Here is a 14,348-nt window from a genome sequence, read left to right as displayed (position 1 = left end):
AATGAAATGGATAACTATTTACAAAAGAATATAAAATGCCCAAGTTAACAAAACAGAAAGAGAATCTAAATGTGATCTCAGAAAATTGAATTGATCAAACCATAAATGAAAGTCCAAAGAACCAAGGATCTACTTCCATTTTAATATAGTAATAACTAAAGGGTAGTTGAATAAAGTTACATTTATTGTAGTATCTATGAAATTTTTTTTGCGTGTTCTTAATATTCAGGGTAAACACCTTGTTTTAGGAGAGCCCTTAAAGCAGAGTTATACTCTATCAAATCAAATACTTTCTACGGGCAACAAACAATAAATATACTGCTCTATACCTTTTGGACAATTATATCTGGCTTAACGTATGGTCTACTATAGAATATCATCTGTGAAAGCCTTCCTAGAACCAGCTGGTAACATACTGGATCCAGTGCTAGGTCTGTAGTCAGGAAGACCTATGTTTAAATTTGGCCTCAGAAACTTACTAGCTGTGTGACCCTGAGCAAGTCACTTAACCCTGATTGCCTTCACAGACAAAAAAAAATATGCCTTAATGGGGATTAAGACATTATTTGTTAAAGAATGAGTCAAACTTTAAATAATGAAAATGATAAAAATGATATTAAAAATAATGTCAATAGTATAACATATCAAAATGTATGGGATGCAGCTAAAGCAGTTCTTAGAGACAAATTGATTTACCTAACTGCTTATAATAGGAGGAAGGGAAGGGAATAAGCATTTATATAGGCCTTACTATGTGCCAGGTACTATGCTAGATGCTTTTTACAAACATCTCATATGATCTCCACAACAACCTGCAAGATAGGCATCATTATTACCCCCATTTTAAAGTTGAAGAAACTGAGGCAAAAACAGGTAAAGTGATTTGCCCAGAGCCACCTTGGTAGTAAGACTCTGTGGTCATATTTGAACTCGGTACTTTCTGACTCCAGGCCCAAAGCTCTATCTATTGTGCCTCCTAACTGCCTAACAACAACAATAATAAAGAAAAAAGATTAATGATTTGGGTTTACAATTGAAATATAGAAAAATCAAATTAAATAAGATCAAAAGAAGAAATTGATAAATCAAAGGAGAAATGAGAAAAAACCTAAAAGCAAAAGGAAAACTGATTGAGTTATTTTTTTGAAAGACCAGTGAAAGCAATGAAACATTAGCTTATTTAACTGAGAGACAAAGAGACAGAGATAGAAGTGGATAATAATAATAATGATGATGATGATGATGATGATAGCTTATATGTAGCATCCACCATGTGCCGAGCACTGTGCAATACACAATATACAATAGTTACACAAATATTATCTTGCCTAAGAGAGATGGAGAAAGAAAAAGATGGAGAGACAGAGACAGAGTAACAGAGAAAAAACTAAAAACAGAGAGAAAGAGAAAGATTGAGACTGAGATTAAGTGAACATAGCATTTATCAAGTGCTTACTTTATATGTACAAAACACTCTGCTAAGTGCTATCTAGGGATAGAAGAAGAAATGATAGTCTATGCTTTCAATGAGTTCACTTTCTAATGGGAGAGATAACACCATGTGGAAGGTTTCAGCTCCGATTCAGATGGAAAAGTTTCATGGCTCTTAGAGTGCAGCAAAAAAGCAAATGTTAATGTTTTTTCTTTAAGAAAAAGAAAGGAATTTCATATTGGCCATTTACCTTAAACTAGAGAACATACCTCTAGTTTCAGAAGGAAGCTAGGACATTCCTTAGTTCTAGGGTGACAAGATAGTTGTGTCCCATTGACCTTTGATCAATCATTACTCAGTCCTCCTTAGAGGACAGAACCCTTTCAAACTTTTCCATGAAGGATCCTGTCACACTCTAGGGTCATTTATCTTACGTTCTCCAATTTTCTCTCTCAACAACAGACACAGTTTTACATAACAGGCGGATAGGTTTAGGGTTTTTATTTTATACATATATATATTTTTTTCCAGTTGAAGCTATTTGTGTTTTAAGTTATACAGATGGCACTTACCAAAAAAAAATGTATAGTATTGCCAACATGTTTGCAAGTATGGAGTTGTTGCTGCTATAACTAGGTCATCCAATTAAAGGTTTTTGGTGTTTTCTCCCCCCACCCCCAGGTTTCTCATTGGCAGCTCAAGCTAAAGAAATGTGACACTCCTTTTCTCTCCTCACCTCTCCCTGACCAAAGAATAAAATTAACCTTAGGGGCAACTAGGGTGATGCAGTGGATAGAGCACCAGCCCTGGAGTCAGGGGGACCTGAGTTCAAATCCAGCCTTAGACACTTGACACAATAGCTGTGTGACCTTGGGCAAGTCACTTAACCCTGATCACCCCACCCCCCCAAAAAATTAAACTGGACCTTTTGTGCCTTAAAGCACATGGGTTTTGTTTACACTTATATAAAAAGAAATGTTTGGTTTTTTTTATTACATTTGTGTAACAGAATCAGTTACAAGAAACTAACCCAAATTTCTTCTTCCTATTACGTACAAAGAAAGCTCTAATTTCTTTCTGATACCAGTATGTTCCATAGTAAGTGCTACTTACAAAGTGTTCATGAAGGAGGAAGTCAGTGTCAGATAATAATTCTTTATGGTATTCCCCTCATTACTGAAGTTTTGGGTGACTTTTAAATTCTCCATAGAAAGCTGGTCTTGGAGATAGGAACCCTCCCTCTGATGCACACTAGTTAAGTGGCCATGGGGAATCGCTTAACCTCTCCCAGTCCTTGGCAACTCTCTAAGACTGTTAAGTTTCAGATGAATAAACCAATCTGCGTTAATAGAGGGAGTCCCCACTCCAGGAGTTCCCCAGATTCATTATGTATTACAGTTCCTAACCAAAACTAAACTGTTACCATCAACAGCAAAAAGAAAAAGATCTAATTGTGTCATCCCTTGCTCAAAAGTCTTCATTGGGAGGTATCCTATCAATGACTTCAGCATTGGTTTTTGACAGTCTGTCATCATTGAACACTATAGAAGTATTCAACTCATCTCTCCAGGATCATGTCCTTATTACTGACCAGTATGGCTCTATCAGCACTCAGTAGTTGAGATGCACCATAAATCTTTGGCCCATCAATAGTCTTCAGTACAAACTCTGTACTCTGACATTCAAGGCACTGAATAATTTGGCTCTGACCTACCTTTCTAGATCTTTCATACTAAGTCCTTTTACAAACTTGACTACTTGTCATTCCCTAATCCCATTTTGACCTTTCCCACTTTGGAGCATATGTACATATTTTACCCCATGACTTTAATGGGTACTCTTCCTCCTTATCAAAACTCCCTACTTCAATATGCAGACCATCTGTTAAAATTGTTTCCTTCCAGGCCCAATTTTGGTACCATCTCTTCCATGAAGCCTTCCCTGATTCTCTCCATCTTGAAAGGATTGGTTATTCTGATTTAACTCTCCTACATACTTAATTTAGAGTTTCTTATGTACACGCCTTTAGTCTCTCTGTTGGGACAAGAAAGAAGTAGCTGCTGTCTATAGCCCTAATAAGCCTAAACTTTTCCTGCTTTTATGCTGGTTACTGGTAGCCTCAGGGTAGGAGAGAGACCTCTAGGCTGTTGTTAAGGCTAACCTATTTTATTGTAGGTAAGTGAAGACACAAGGGAGGAGAGAGGGGTAGAGTCTGGTGAAACCTCTTTGCAGCCCATCAGCATAGTTCAGGGCAGAGGTCTGAATAAAAAAGACTGTGATTCAGGTACTGTACATGTTAGGATGAAGAGAGAGTAATATGAAAGTCCACAGATGATAACAACAAGGATTCCTGCAGGATGGAGTGAAGTTTAGAGGAGAGGTGACTATCAGGTAATGGTGGTAGAGGGGAAGTCTGAAAGTGGTGCTGAGGAGTAAGCAGTATGTATGCCAAGTCCTTCCCCTGTATGTGTATAAGGAAGTATGAAAGAAGGAGCAACCAGCCCTGGAGAAGGTACAAAAGGTTGTGTTGTCTTAAGGAAAAAACTAGGTTTCAGTGAGCACCAGAAGATGTAAGGAATTAGAGAGGAAAAAATCTGGGATCACAGGATCATAGATTGAGCTAGGCAGAAACTTTTAGGTCATCTGGTCTAAATTCCTTGGAGGAAACTGAGGCCCAGAGAGATAAAATAACTTGAACAAGATCTCAAGGGAAAGAATAATGATCCGGACTCAGATGTCTGACTCAAAATATAGTGATTTCTTTTTCCTAGTGCACAATTGCTATCCAGATGGCACAAAGAAAATGGAGATCAAAGGACTGGGAAGAGTTAGTGCAAGGTTTACCAGAGTATTTAGGGAGGACTAGTACCTCTAGTGTAAGGGCTTGCCAAGTCTTTTTCAGGGCTCCTCATCCACCATCCACCATCCATCTGACCTGTAGGTCCAAGAAGCTGTAGTATGCACAGTGGCCACATCCTGCTAAAATTATCTAGTAGATTGGCTAAACCAGGTTGAGGGTAACTGACGGACCTCAAATCTGTAGGTGAATTAGGGGGATGTGTACCTCAAGCACATTAGGACTTTCCACAGCAGAATAAGCAGCTAAGAACAATTTGTTCCAATGGCCATTATGGTAGCTGAAGCAGGCACTGTGAAGTGCTTAGAGCTTTGTCAGACACCGAAGATGCCAAGGTCGTGCACTACATTCTGGGCCATCACCAGTTGTCTTGCTTTTTGTCCTGCCAGTGGACTTCAATGATTCAGGAAGAGAGAATGAGTCTGAGGACTTTGTGTTAACTTTGCCTCACTAAGATCCAATTCATATGAAAGTCAAGACATCACCCTAGATGTCATTGCACCCCTTCAAAAATGGACAAACAACAATAGCTGGGGAACTGAAAGGAGGAGGGAAGAATAGCAGCAGGTAGAAGCAGAATATCCCGTGTCCCCCACCCCCACCCATTGCCACAGATCCCAGAAGTTGATTATGGGCTAATCCCAGGAGTCCGAGAGTGGAGTGTGTCCTCAGGCTAGTTTATGCCTGGGAAAATGTGCCTCACCCAGACAGAAGACCTTCTAGGTGTCCTCTCATGACAGTTTATAAGATATCCTTACACCTCTATCCTCAATGATAGCCACAGATCCCTGGAGTTTGGTAGCCTGAGTCCATTAGAGGAATTAAGGAGGGAGTAGGCCTGTTGGGGTGAGGAAGGATCTCCTCTACTACAATATGTAATTGTATATGATGATAACTGGGACAAACTCCTGGTTACTCCACAATAGTTCCAGCCTCAGCCTAGTGTTTTTCTCCTTGTGTACCAAAAACTCTAAAATGAATGAATAACTAAATGTCTAATCTCACTTCCACCCAAGCCTGGGATAGGTTTTCCGAGGATGATATGTATGGACATGTTTCCTGATTGGATGAGAAAATGCTGAGCCATAACACTGATTGAGTGAAGAAAGTACTTATTTTAGTTTGTTTGAGACACACTTTGAGAGAGGACCTCTTTGTAGCCCATCAAAAGAAGTTGAGAAACAGGCAAGGAGTAGACTTTTGAGTGGTAATCTATAGCCATAGACAAGTAAAGGAGCTCAACTCTATCCTATTCTTTTGATCTAGCACTTGCATCTGGAGAAACTTCTGGAAAAGACAGACCATTAAATACAGATATAGAAGTATGTGTATGTATTAGATGCTCCCGCACTACCACCTGCACTCATATAACTTATGAACTAATGAACGAATAGCACTTAAGCACTTACTATGTGCCAGGCACTGAAAGATAGATAGATACATACACACACATACAAGAGACAGTTATTCCTCCTCTAAAGGAAATTACATTTTAATAGGGGGAGGCAAAACATATAGGGGGATGATGAGTAGGAAAGGGAGTTTCTGTCTGGGGAATCAGAGAGGATGAGTTGATCCAGGGGTGACTGATTCACATGTCCTTTCCAGGAGCAATGGCGGTACTGGCTTGATTACTGTGCCCAGAGTAGGAAGTGGAAGGGGGAGGGGAAGAGTATATATAGAGTGTGGCAATGCAGGAATATGACTGTGAAGCATGACTAGAACTAGATGGCTACAGCTGCCTTGATATATATGGTGACCTCTCAGGCCCAGGGAAGTCTCAGAATGCTCCACCTTGGATAAGAGGAACACATCTTAGATGAAGAAAAGTATGGGGAAGCACTAGAGTTGGCAGCCACTAGCTCAGAAAAGCATACTTTCTCCTAAAGGTTTGTTGTATGTGTTATAATATACTATAAAATATGGCTCTAGCTCTTCATAATAGTTATTTAAAAAAATCTTCCCAAAACTGACTCACATAAAATAACCAGGGATCAGATATAATAATAGCAGCAGTAGCAGCAGCAGCAGCAAAGCCTGTTAAATATCCTGTATCCCAGGGGTGAAATCGATATTTGAAGGATGGCATTTGAAATGTTATACATCCTCCTTATTAGTTTTGGTGGTAAAACAAAAAGGACAATACAAAAATATAAGGGAACAAGAAAATGAAGTAATAGAGCCCAGTTGTGGCATGTAAAGATACTTTCTCCTTCCAAAACCTCTCTTTTGTCATTATAGTGAATCTTTCCCAACCTCTATTAAAAGAAGAAAAGGTCAGGAGAAAGGTGCAGGAAGAACACTAAGGGAATGGCATAATTCTTTCAACGTGCATGGAAGTAAGTAAGATAAATCTTCAGAAATATGGGACTTTGCTAAAGGACAAATATAGATCTACAAGGAGGTTCCCATTAGGACTCCTGGAGAATACCTTTTCTTATTATGTAAGTATTGTTGTTTGTCCTTCATTCTCAAAGAGGACCATGACATCAGGAAGGTGATGCCATGACTTGCAAGTGAATTGGATTTAAGTGAGGGAGGGCTGTGCTATTGTGTGGTGCTTTCTATCTCTAATATTCTAAGTCTCCAGGATCCTACCCTTCAGAGGAAAGGCAGCATATTGTAGTGGAAGGAGTATTATGTTTGGAGTCTAAGACAATGGCCTCCAAATGCTTTGATAGTGGATTTTTATCAGCATTTTTTTTTCCTTTGGTGGGTATGTTTGGGAAGGGTAAGGAGGGAAAAGGCGAAAAGCCTCACTTTCTCCTCCAGAGCCATCTGGGTCTAGTGGCAAAATATAGGTCAGGACAACTGGAGATGGCCCCCTCATGTATGTACAGGAAGGTATCTTAGATTCACTTTGTCTAAACTCATTATACAGATGAGTAAAGCTGACTTGACTGACTCAGATCAATTCAGGCAACAAACTTTTATTAAGTGCCTACTATGTACCAGAGTGCTGTGTTAAGCACTGAGGATGCAAAGAAATGAAAAAAACAAAACAAAACCTGGTACCTGCTCACAAGGAGCTCACAGTCTAATGGAGAGACAACATATAATGTACAAAGAGGGTATAGACTAGATAAATTAGAGATAATCTTAGAGGGAAGGCCTTAGCATTAAGGGATTTGAGGAAAGATTTCTTACAAAAGTGGGTACTTGAGCTGGGACCTGAAGCTGGGAATACCAGGAGGCAGAGGTGGGGGAGAAGAGTATTCCAAAGCATAGGGGACAGCCAGTGCTATTTGCCCCCTATTCCCCCCCCCCACCTTCCCCTCAGCAAGGGCAGAAAGATGTTGTGGCTAGAATGAAGAACAAGGAAGCCAGTGTCACTGAGTACACTGATGGGGAGTAATGTGTAATAAGGGGCAGCTAGGTGGCTCAGTGGATAGAGTGCTAGGCTTGGAGTTAGGAAGACCTGAGTTCAAATTCTGCCTCGTATAGCTGTGTGACCCTGGGCAAATCACTTAACCCCATTTACCTAGTTTCCTCATCTTTCATATGAGCTGGAGAAGGAAATGGCAAACTACTCCAGTATCTTTGCTAAGAAAATTCCAAATGGAGTCATGAAGGGTCAGATACAACTGAATAACAACAAAAAGGCATGATAAAATTGGAAAGGTAAGGAAGGCCCTCAGTGACTTCCTTCTAAGATTAACTTTTATCTACTCTGTATATATATTGGATACATATAGATATTTACATGTTTTCTCCCTAATTAGAATGTGAGATCCTTGAGAGAGGGTGGGGACTATGTTTTTGACATTTTTGGTATCTTCATTGCTCACCACATTGTCCAGCACATATTTTGTGCTTAATAAATGCTTGACTATTAAATGACTAGGCCCAAGGTAAGTCACAAAGGGAGCTGAGATTTGAATTAATATCCTCAAGACCAATGATCTTCAAAGTGTGATCTAGGGAAAAGGAGAAGATTGGCATGACTTCAAAAGGTATGTGATGAACAGAGGGCATATTGGTTGCTCCCTACCCTTCCTGTAATAGCCAATCATGGGCTTTATCTCCAATACAGCCAACCACAGCTCCAATCTTCACCCATTATGCCCCAATACTTTTCCACTCCACAACCTCCCATCATGCAAGCTTTTGAACTTCTAAGTCAGAAGTCATTCTCTCTGGGCAAATATAAGAGAACTCAGACTTGGGTAGCCATGGAGTTAGCTGGGAAGGTGTAATGGAGAAATTTCCCCTTTTCCCTCCTTACCCTTCCCAAACATACCCACCAAAGGAAAAAATTACTGATAAAAATCCCCTATCAAAACATTTGGAGGCCATTGTCTTAGACTCCAAACATAATACTCCTTCCTCTACAATATGCTGCCTTTCCTCTGAAGGGTAGGGTCCTGGAGACTTAGAATATTAGAGATAGAAAGCACCACACAATAGCACAAATCCCTCTATGAAGTGAGTTATTGGTTGAAGCCTCTAGATAAGGGAAACTTAATACCTCCTAAAAAAAAAAAGACAAAAAAAATCCTTTCCCCATTGGACAAGTGTCCAAATGCATGAATGAATGAATGAAAAAATTATTAAGCACTCACTTTGTGCCAGGAATTGTGTTAAGTACTGAGAATAGAAATACAAAAATGAGAATCCCTACCCTCAAGGAAGGGATGTGTTGAACTGGGGACTCTAGGAAGGTAATTTGATTCATAAGACAATCAGTGTTCATGCCCAACCTAGAAAGTAGTATTGATTTGAATACTCTGCCCAAAGCAAGATGTGGAAAGGAGAGTAGAGGTAGGGTAGGGAAGGAGGCAGTTGTTCTGGTCTTGCTTAGATATAGTGGACTATAACTGTTTGAAAGTGTTCCTTTACATTGAAATGAAATTTACTTGTCTTTCTCTACTTTGTTTTTAGGTCTAAAGTGCAATATAAATTTTAAATCCTTTTTTGTTTGTTCCTTTTGCACATATCTTCCACTCAAGTCGCCTAAGATGGAAAAGAAAGAAAACCTGATTTCCTTTTGACCTATTTAAGATCTCAACTTATTATAGGGTGTAGAGATGGTCTCGTGGAGACTTAATTTATGAACTGTCAGACAACTATTCTGCTGAATGTTGCTGTGAGAAGCTAAAAGATGATCAGTCATTCTATGGGGCTAGTGACCTCACTAAAACATACTTCCTATGGAAATTTTTTCTTAACAACAGGAAAATCAGTATAACAATTTAAAAAACCTGTTCCTTCTCCTTATAATGCATTTAACATTTTCCTCCATTAACATTTTTTAAGTTCCAAGGAAAATATTCTGGAGTTGTTCATGTATCATAAGATATTGATATACTAATTAATTATGTGTCTGTAAGGCAAGGTCATGAATTGGTATACATGTGTATTAGAATCAAAGAAAGTGGGCAGCTACATGGTGCAGTGAATAGAGCACCAGCCCTAGAATCAGGAAGACCGGAGTTCAAATTTGTCCTCAGACACTTGACACTTAACTAACCATGTGACCCTGGGCAAGTCACTTAATCCCAATTGCCAAAAAAAAAAACCTCAAAGAAAATTAGACTAGAAGGAACTTTAGAGCTCATCCAGTCTAACATCCCCATTTTACAGATGAGGAAACTGAGTCCCAGAGAGGTTGTTTCCTTATCTATAAAATAGGGGGCTGGATTAGATTTTCTTTTATTTTCCTTCAAGTAAGAATATTTTGTGATTCCAAGTCACAGGAAAGTTAATGACAGCACAGAGACAGAAGGCAGGATTCCTCATTTTCTAGCTCACTGTTCTTTTCACTCTATCATTGAACCAATCAGAATAGCTACCTAGGAACAGAGTTCACGGTGGGAGAATAAAACTTGGTCTAAAGAAAGCAGCTGTGTAAGTCTTGAAGGGGCTAGATGCCTGAGATTTAAAAACCAACACAATGAGAGAAGGGGGGATGGGCAGTTACTGCAGTTCATACCTAGAATCAGCCCCAAAGGGGATTTTAAATAGCTATGGAGGGAGAGGGAGAGTAATGGCTTTAATCTTGGTTGAAGGCCAGCCCTAGAGAATGAGGATTATAGCTAATAAGAACTGGTCAGGTGGCTAGTGTTGACTGGCAGAGGGCTATGGTGATTACCCTAAGTTGGGGTATGGGCCAGGCCCCTGGGATGGAGATTCTCAGGGCAATGATTTTGAAACTTAAGAGCCTGAAGAAGGTTAATTTTTTTAAAAATTTAATCAGGGATTGAGTAAAGAAAGGTTGGGGGCTGCAACAGTGCATCATACCTGAATTGGCCTTTCTTTTTCTATCAAGGTTCTTTGTCTTTTTGTTTATCTGTCCTTCAGGTCGCTTAACTTCCCACCTAATGTCTTTCTCCCCCTTTTTTCCCTTCAACCTCTTTTCTCTTTTCTATTCATTTTCTCCTAACTGGATATCCTACATTTTGAGATTTAAATATATTTTTTCAATTTGTTTTGTTTATTTCTTTAAGCTATGCTCTTAGTTTTTTAAGTGGGTGAGTCAAACATTTTGTATTCTCTCTCAATAACAGCAAACATAAAATCATTCCTAAATGAAATTGCTTTTTATTTAAAAATGGCTTTCCATTGATTTTTTTCCTCTTATGGTGTCTGCTTGATAGGAAAAAAGTATCCTCCACTCCTAAATGTTTCAAATGAGAATATTTATAAAGCACTTAGCACAGTGTCTGACACAGAGTAGGTGCTTAATAAATGCTTGTTTCCTTACCTTCCTCCTAAAGATTTACTTCAGCTGATACTTCAAGTTTTCACCTCTGCCAATAGATGAAACTTATTATACTTTTATTACCAGCATTAACTAACTCATTTTAAACTATTATTCCTTTAGCCTTTAACATATTTTCTTTAAGGATATACTTGATGTGTGTGTGTGTGTGTGTGTGTGTGTGTGTGTTTGTGTGTGCGCGCGTGTGTGTAGGCATACACACACATATGAGTCTTAAGGATTTCATAGGGATGAAAATATAGGCTTAGGAATAGGTAATTGTTGATATCCTCCCCCCCACACACTATTTGGGGATCTTTTTTGGCTCTTCTTTGGGGATCTTTCCCTGTTTCTGATATTTTGAAAGTAGATTCCTCAGTGCTTTCAAAATTGTGTCACCTGAACCAGATTCCTCTCATGGTACTTGGTTTAAATGGTTGTTCTTCTTGACTTCATGATCTGAAGTGTCATTTCAATTTCTTCACGTAGTACATTATATCATGAGATCATAGATTCAGAGCTGGAGGAGACCTTGGTGGTCATCTTGTCTAACATAATCAGGCAGTCAACAAAGTTTTCTTTTTTTAATGTGTCAGGCAATATGCTAAGTGATGGGGTTACAAAGAAAGGCAAAAGCACTTTACAGATAAGGAAATTTAGGCTAAGAGACATTAGGTAGCTTGACCACTGTCTTATAGGTATTAAATTACAGAGCCAAGATTCAAATGCAGGTACTCTGGTGTCCAAGCTAACACATTTCCTACTGTAACTTGCTATGGCATTGAATGAAAGTGGTTTTCCTATCGTCAGCATTGACAAATTGCTATTCCATTTTCATCTATTAATTCTTCCAATTTTTTCCATAAATGCTATTGAAATAACTCTCTTAGTTGGGTCTCATAGCAAGCTTTCTGGAGAATCATTTTGCCCTTCGTTATTTTTTTGCTGTTATATGAAGTAGCACTACCTATAATCAATCTTTTGCCATCCTACTCAATGTTTAGCAAATAAGTCTATATTCTCAGCCAGGGTTGCTTTGGTTGCCATATAGCTCTGCTTGGCAAAGAGAAAAAGTGTTAGCTAACTGAGGTAGCTTCTGAGCTCCTATGGCCTTCTCATTGCAGTGACTGCTTGAACTCATTAATCAGATTTAGTAACATTACCCATATCCAATCTCTCTTTTTCAGAATCAATGGCTTTTTAAAACAGTTAAAAATGGAGTTGTCATTGATTGAAGTGGCTTATCTTTATAATTTCTTCTTGAGATTATACTTGATAAAAAAAAATATGAGAAGGGAACAGGTAGGCTTTCATAGATTACTTTCCACAGATGATCACATCTTCACAGCCATACAGTTGACTAAAATGTACAGAGCACATAAGACCAAACAGTTTTTTTTGTTTGTCTGTTGTTTTGTAGGCAATTGGGGTTAAGTGACTTGCCCAAGGTCACACAGCTAGTAAGTGTCAAGTGTTTGGTCTGAGGCTGGATTTGAACTCAGGTCCTCCTGACTTCAGGGTGGGTGCTCTATCCACTGTGCCATCTAGCTGCCCCCAAAGAGTTTTTTTTTTAATTACAAAACATTTAAGATAGTAGAACAAAATGCTATTTAAAGGCTTTTAAGCCCGCAACATTGAGCTTCTTATGCCTATATTAACATTCCTTGATAGATGTAACTTCAGAGCCAATTTTGTTCAATGATGTTTTCATTATTAACATATGTGACATAATATAATGGGGATGTATATTGCCAAAGGTGCTTGCCCTTGTCATGGGCACTATCTTGAGCAGAGTCCACAAAGAAGAAAAATAATGAGGTCCTCCAAGTGTGCTTATTTGTAAAGATGATATTGGGTTGATAATATCAAGTCTCAGAATCCTATAGGGCCTCCTAAAGGAGATCAGGGTCTCTCAAAAAAGATGATTAGCCTAACTATCCACGCAGGAAAGAACACATGAGTGAAAAATTCATTTCAACAATTATTTATTAAGCACTTACTATGTGCAAGGTAGTCTACTAGATGCTGGGGATACAAAGTTAAAATTAAATACTTCTTGCCCCCAAGGAGTTTATATTCTATGGGCTGGTTCAATGTGTGTTTAGATAATGATATATGTATCATTTGTGTATATATATATATATGCATATGTTTATGTGTGCACACAGACACTCAGACACATGTGTATATGTGTGTATATATATATGTGTGTGTATATAATGGGCAAGTGAACATTACAGGAGAAAGTGCCTGTTATCTACTCTAGACCATAACATGCAGCTGGAGAGGCAGTCTATTAAAATATTCTATTAGTACATATATCTTGGAAAGATATTACAGATGGACAATGTTCCCAGCCCAAGAACACAGAAGAATCACGGAAGATTAAAAGGTATATATGGGTTACATAGTTGGAAGTATTTCCATCAATCAAATCATAGTCTGAGGAAACATTGAAATATTTCCAAAGCACCCTGAAAACTATATATTAATCAAAAATAGTTCAAAATTAGTTATATGTAATATACATAGGATTACATTGGAAAACAATTACATTGAATTACAGTATATAGCTTAAAACTGCACTAAGACTGTTGGAACATCCTGTATAGTTTTAATTAAAAAAAAAAGTTCACTGACCCCCAAGTTAACAACTCCTGCTCTACATATTTCATGAATTATCCTAGTTTGCCTAAGACTCCAATATTCCTCATCAGTGTTCCTGAGGTGAAAAATAATAGACTTCCTTCTGCTATAGGATTTTACCTTTACTTCAGAGAAAGGCCTGATTTCCCTTTGCTTAAATTTTGTTAGGAAAGGTCCATTTACCCTTCTAAGTGTTATGATCCTCACCTTCTTCTTCTCTCTTAGTGACTCAACAGAAAGGGAAATAGAAGGATGTGGCATACAGACATCACTATTTTCATTATATAAAAATAGATAATTTTGTTAGTGAATTCTTAAAATTACTAGCTCAAAACTGAGGTGTATGGTGGTGGTGATATCATGGGCTTTTTAATATAGAGAGATAGTTAGATATTAATCTGTCTATATTAAAGACCTCTGATATCACCACCACAGACCTCAGTTTTAAACTAGTGATTCAGGGAATTTATTAATGAATTTGAAGTATTTTTCAAAATATCATCATGGAACAGCTGACACAAAATGCAATTCATGAAAATTAACTTAAGAATTTGCAATTTGTTATTGTCTTGTCAATAAACATCTATTAAGCACACACTAAGTGGCAGGCATTATCTTAAGTTCTGGGGATGTAAATAAATATTAAGAAATACAGTCCCCATCAAGAAGACAATTCACAAAAGGAAGCTGAAAAGGGGGTGGCGCATCTGGGA

This window comes from Phascolarctos cinereus, unplaced genomic scaffold (assembly GCF_003287225.1).
Source record: "Phascolarctos cinereus isolate Bilbo 61053 unplaced genomic scaffold, phaCin_HiC Scaffold_4;HRSCAF=312, whole genome shotgun sequence".
In the NCBI taxonomy this organism is placed as follows: Eukaryota; Metazoa; Chordata; class Mammalia; order Diprotodontia; family Phascolarctidae; genus Phascolarctos; species Phascolarctos cinereus.
This window is presented reverse-complemented; position numbering follows the sequence as displayed.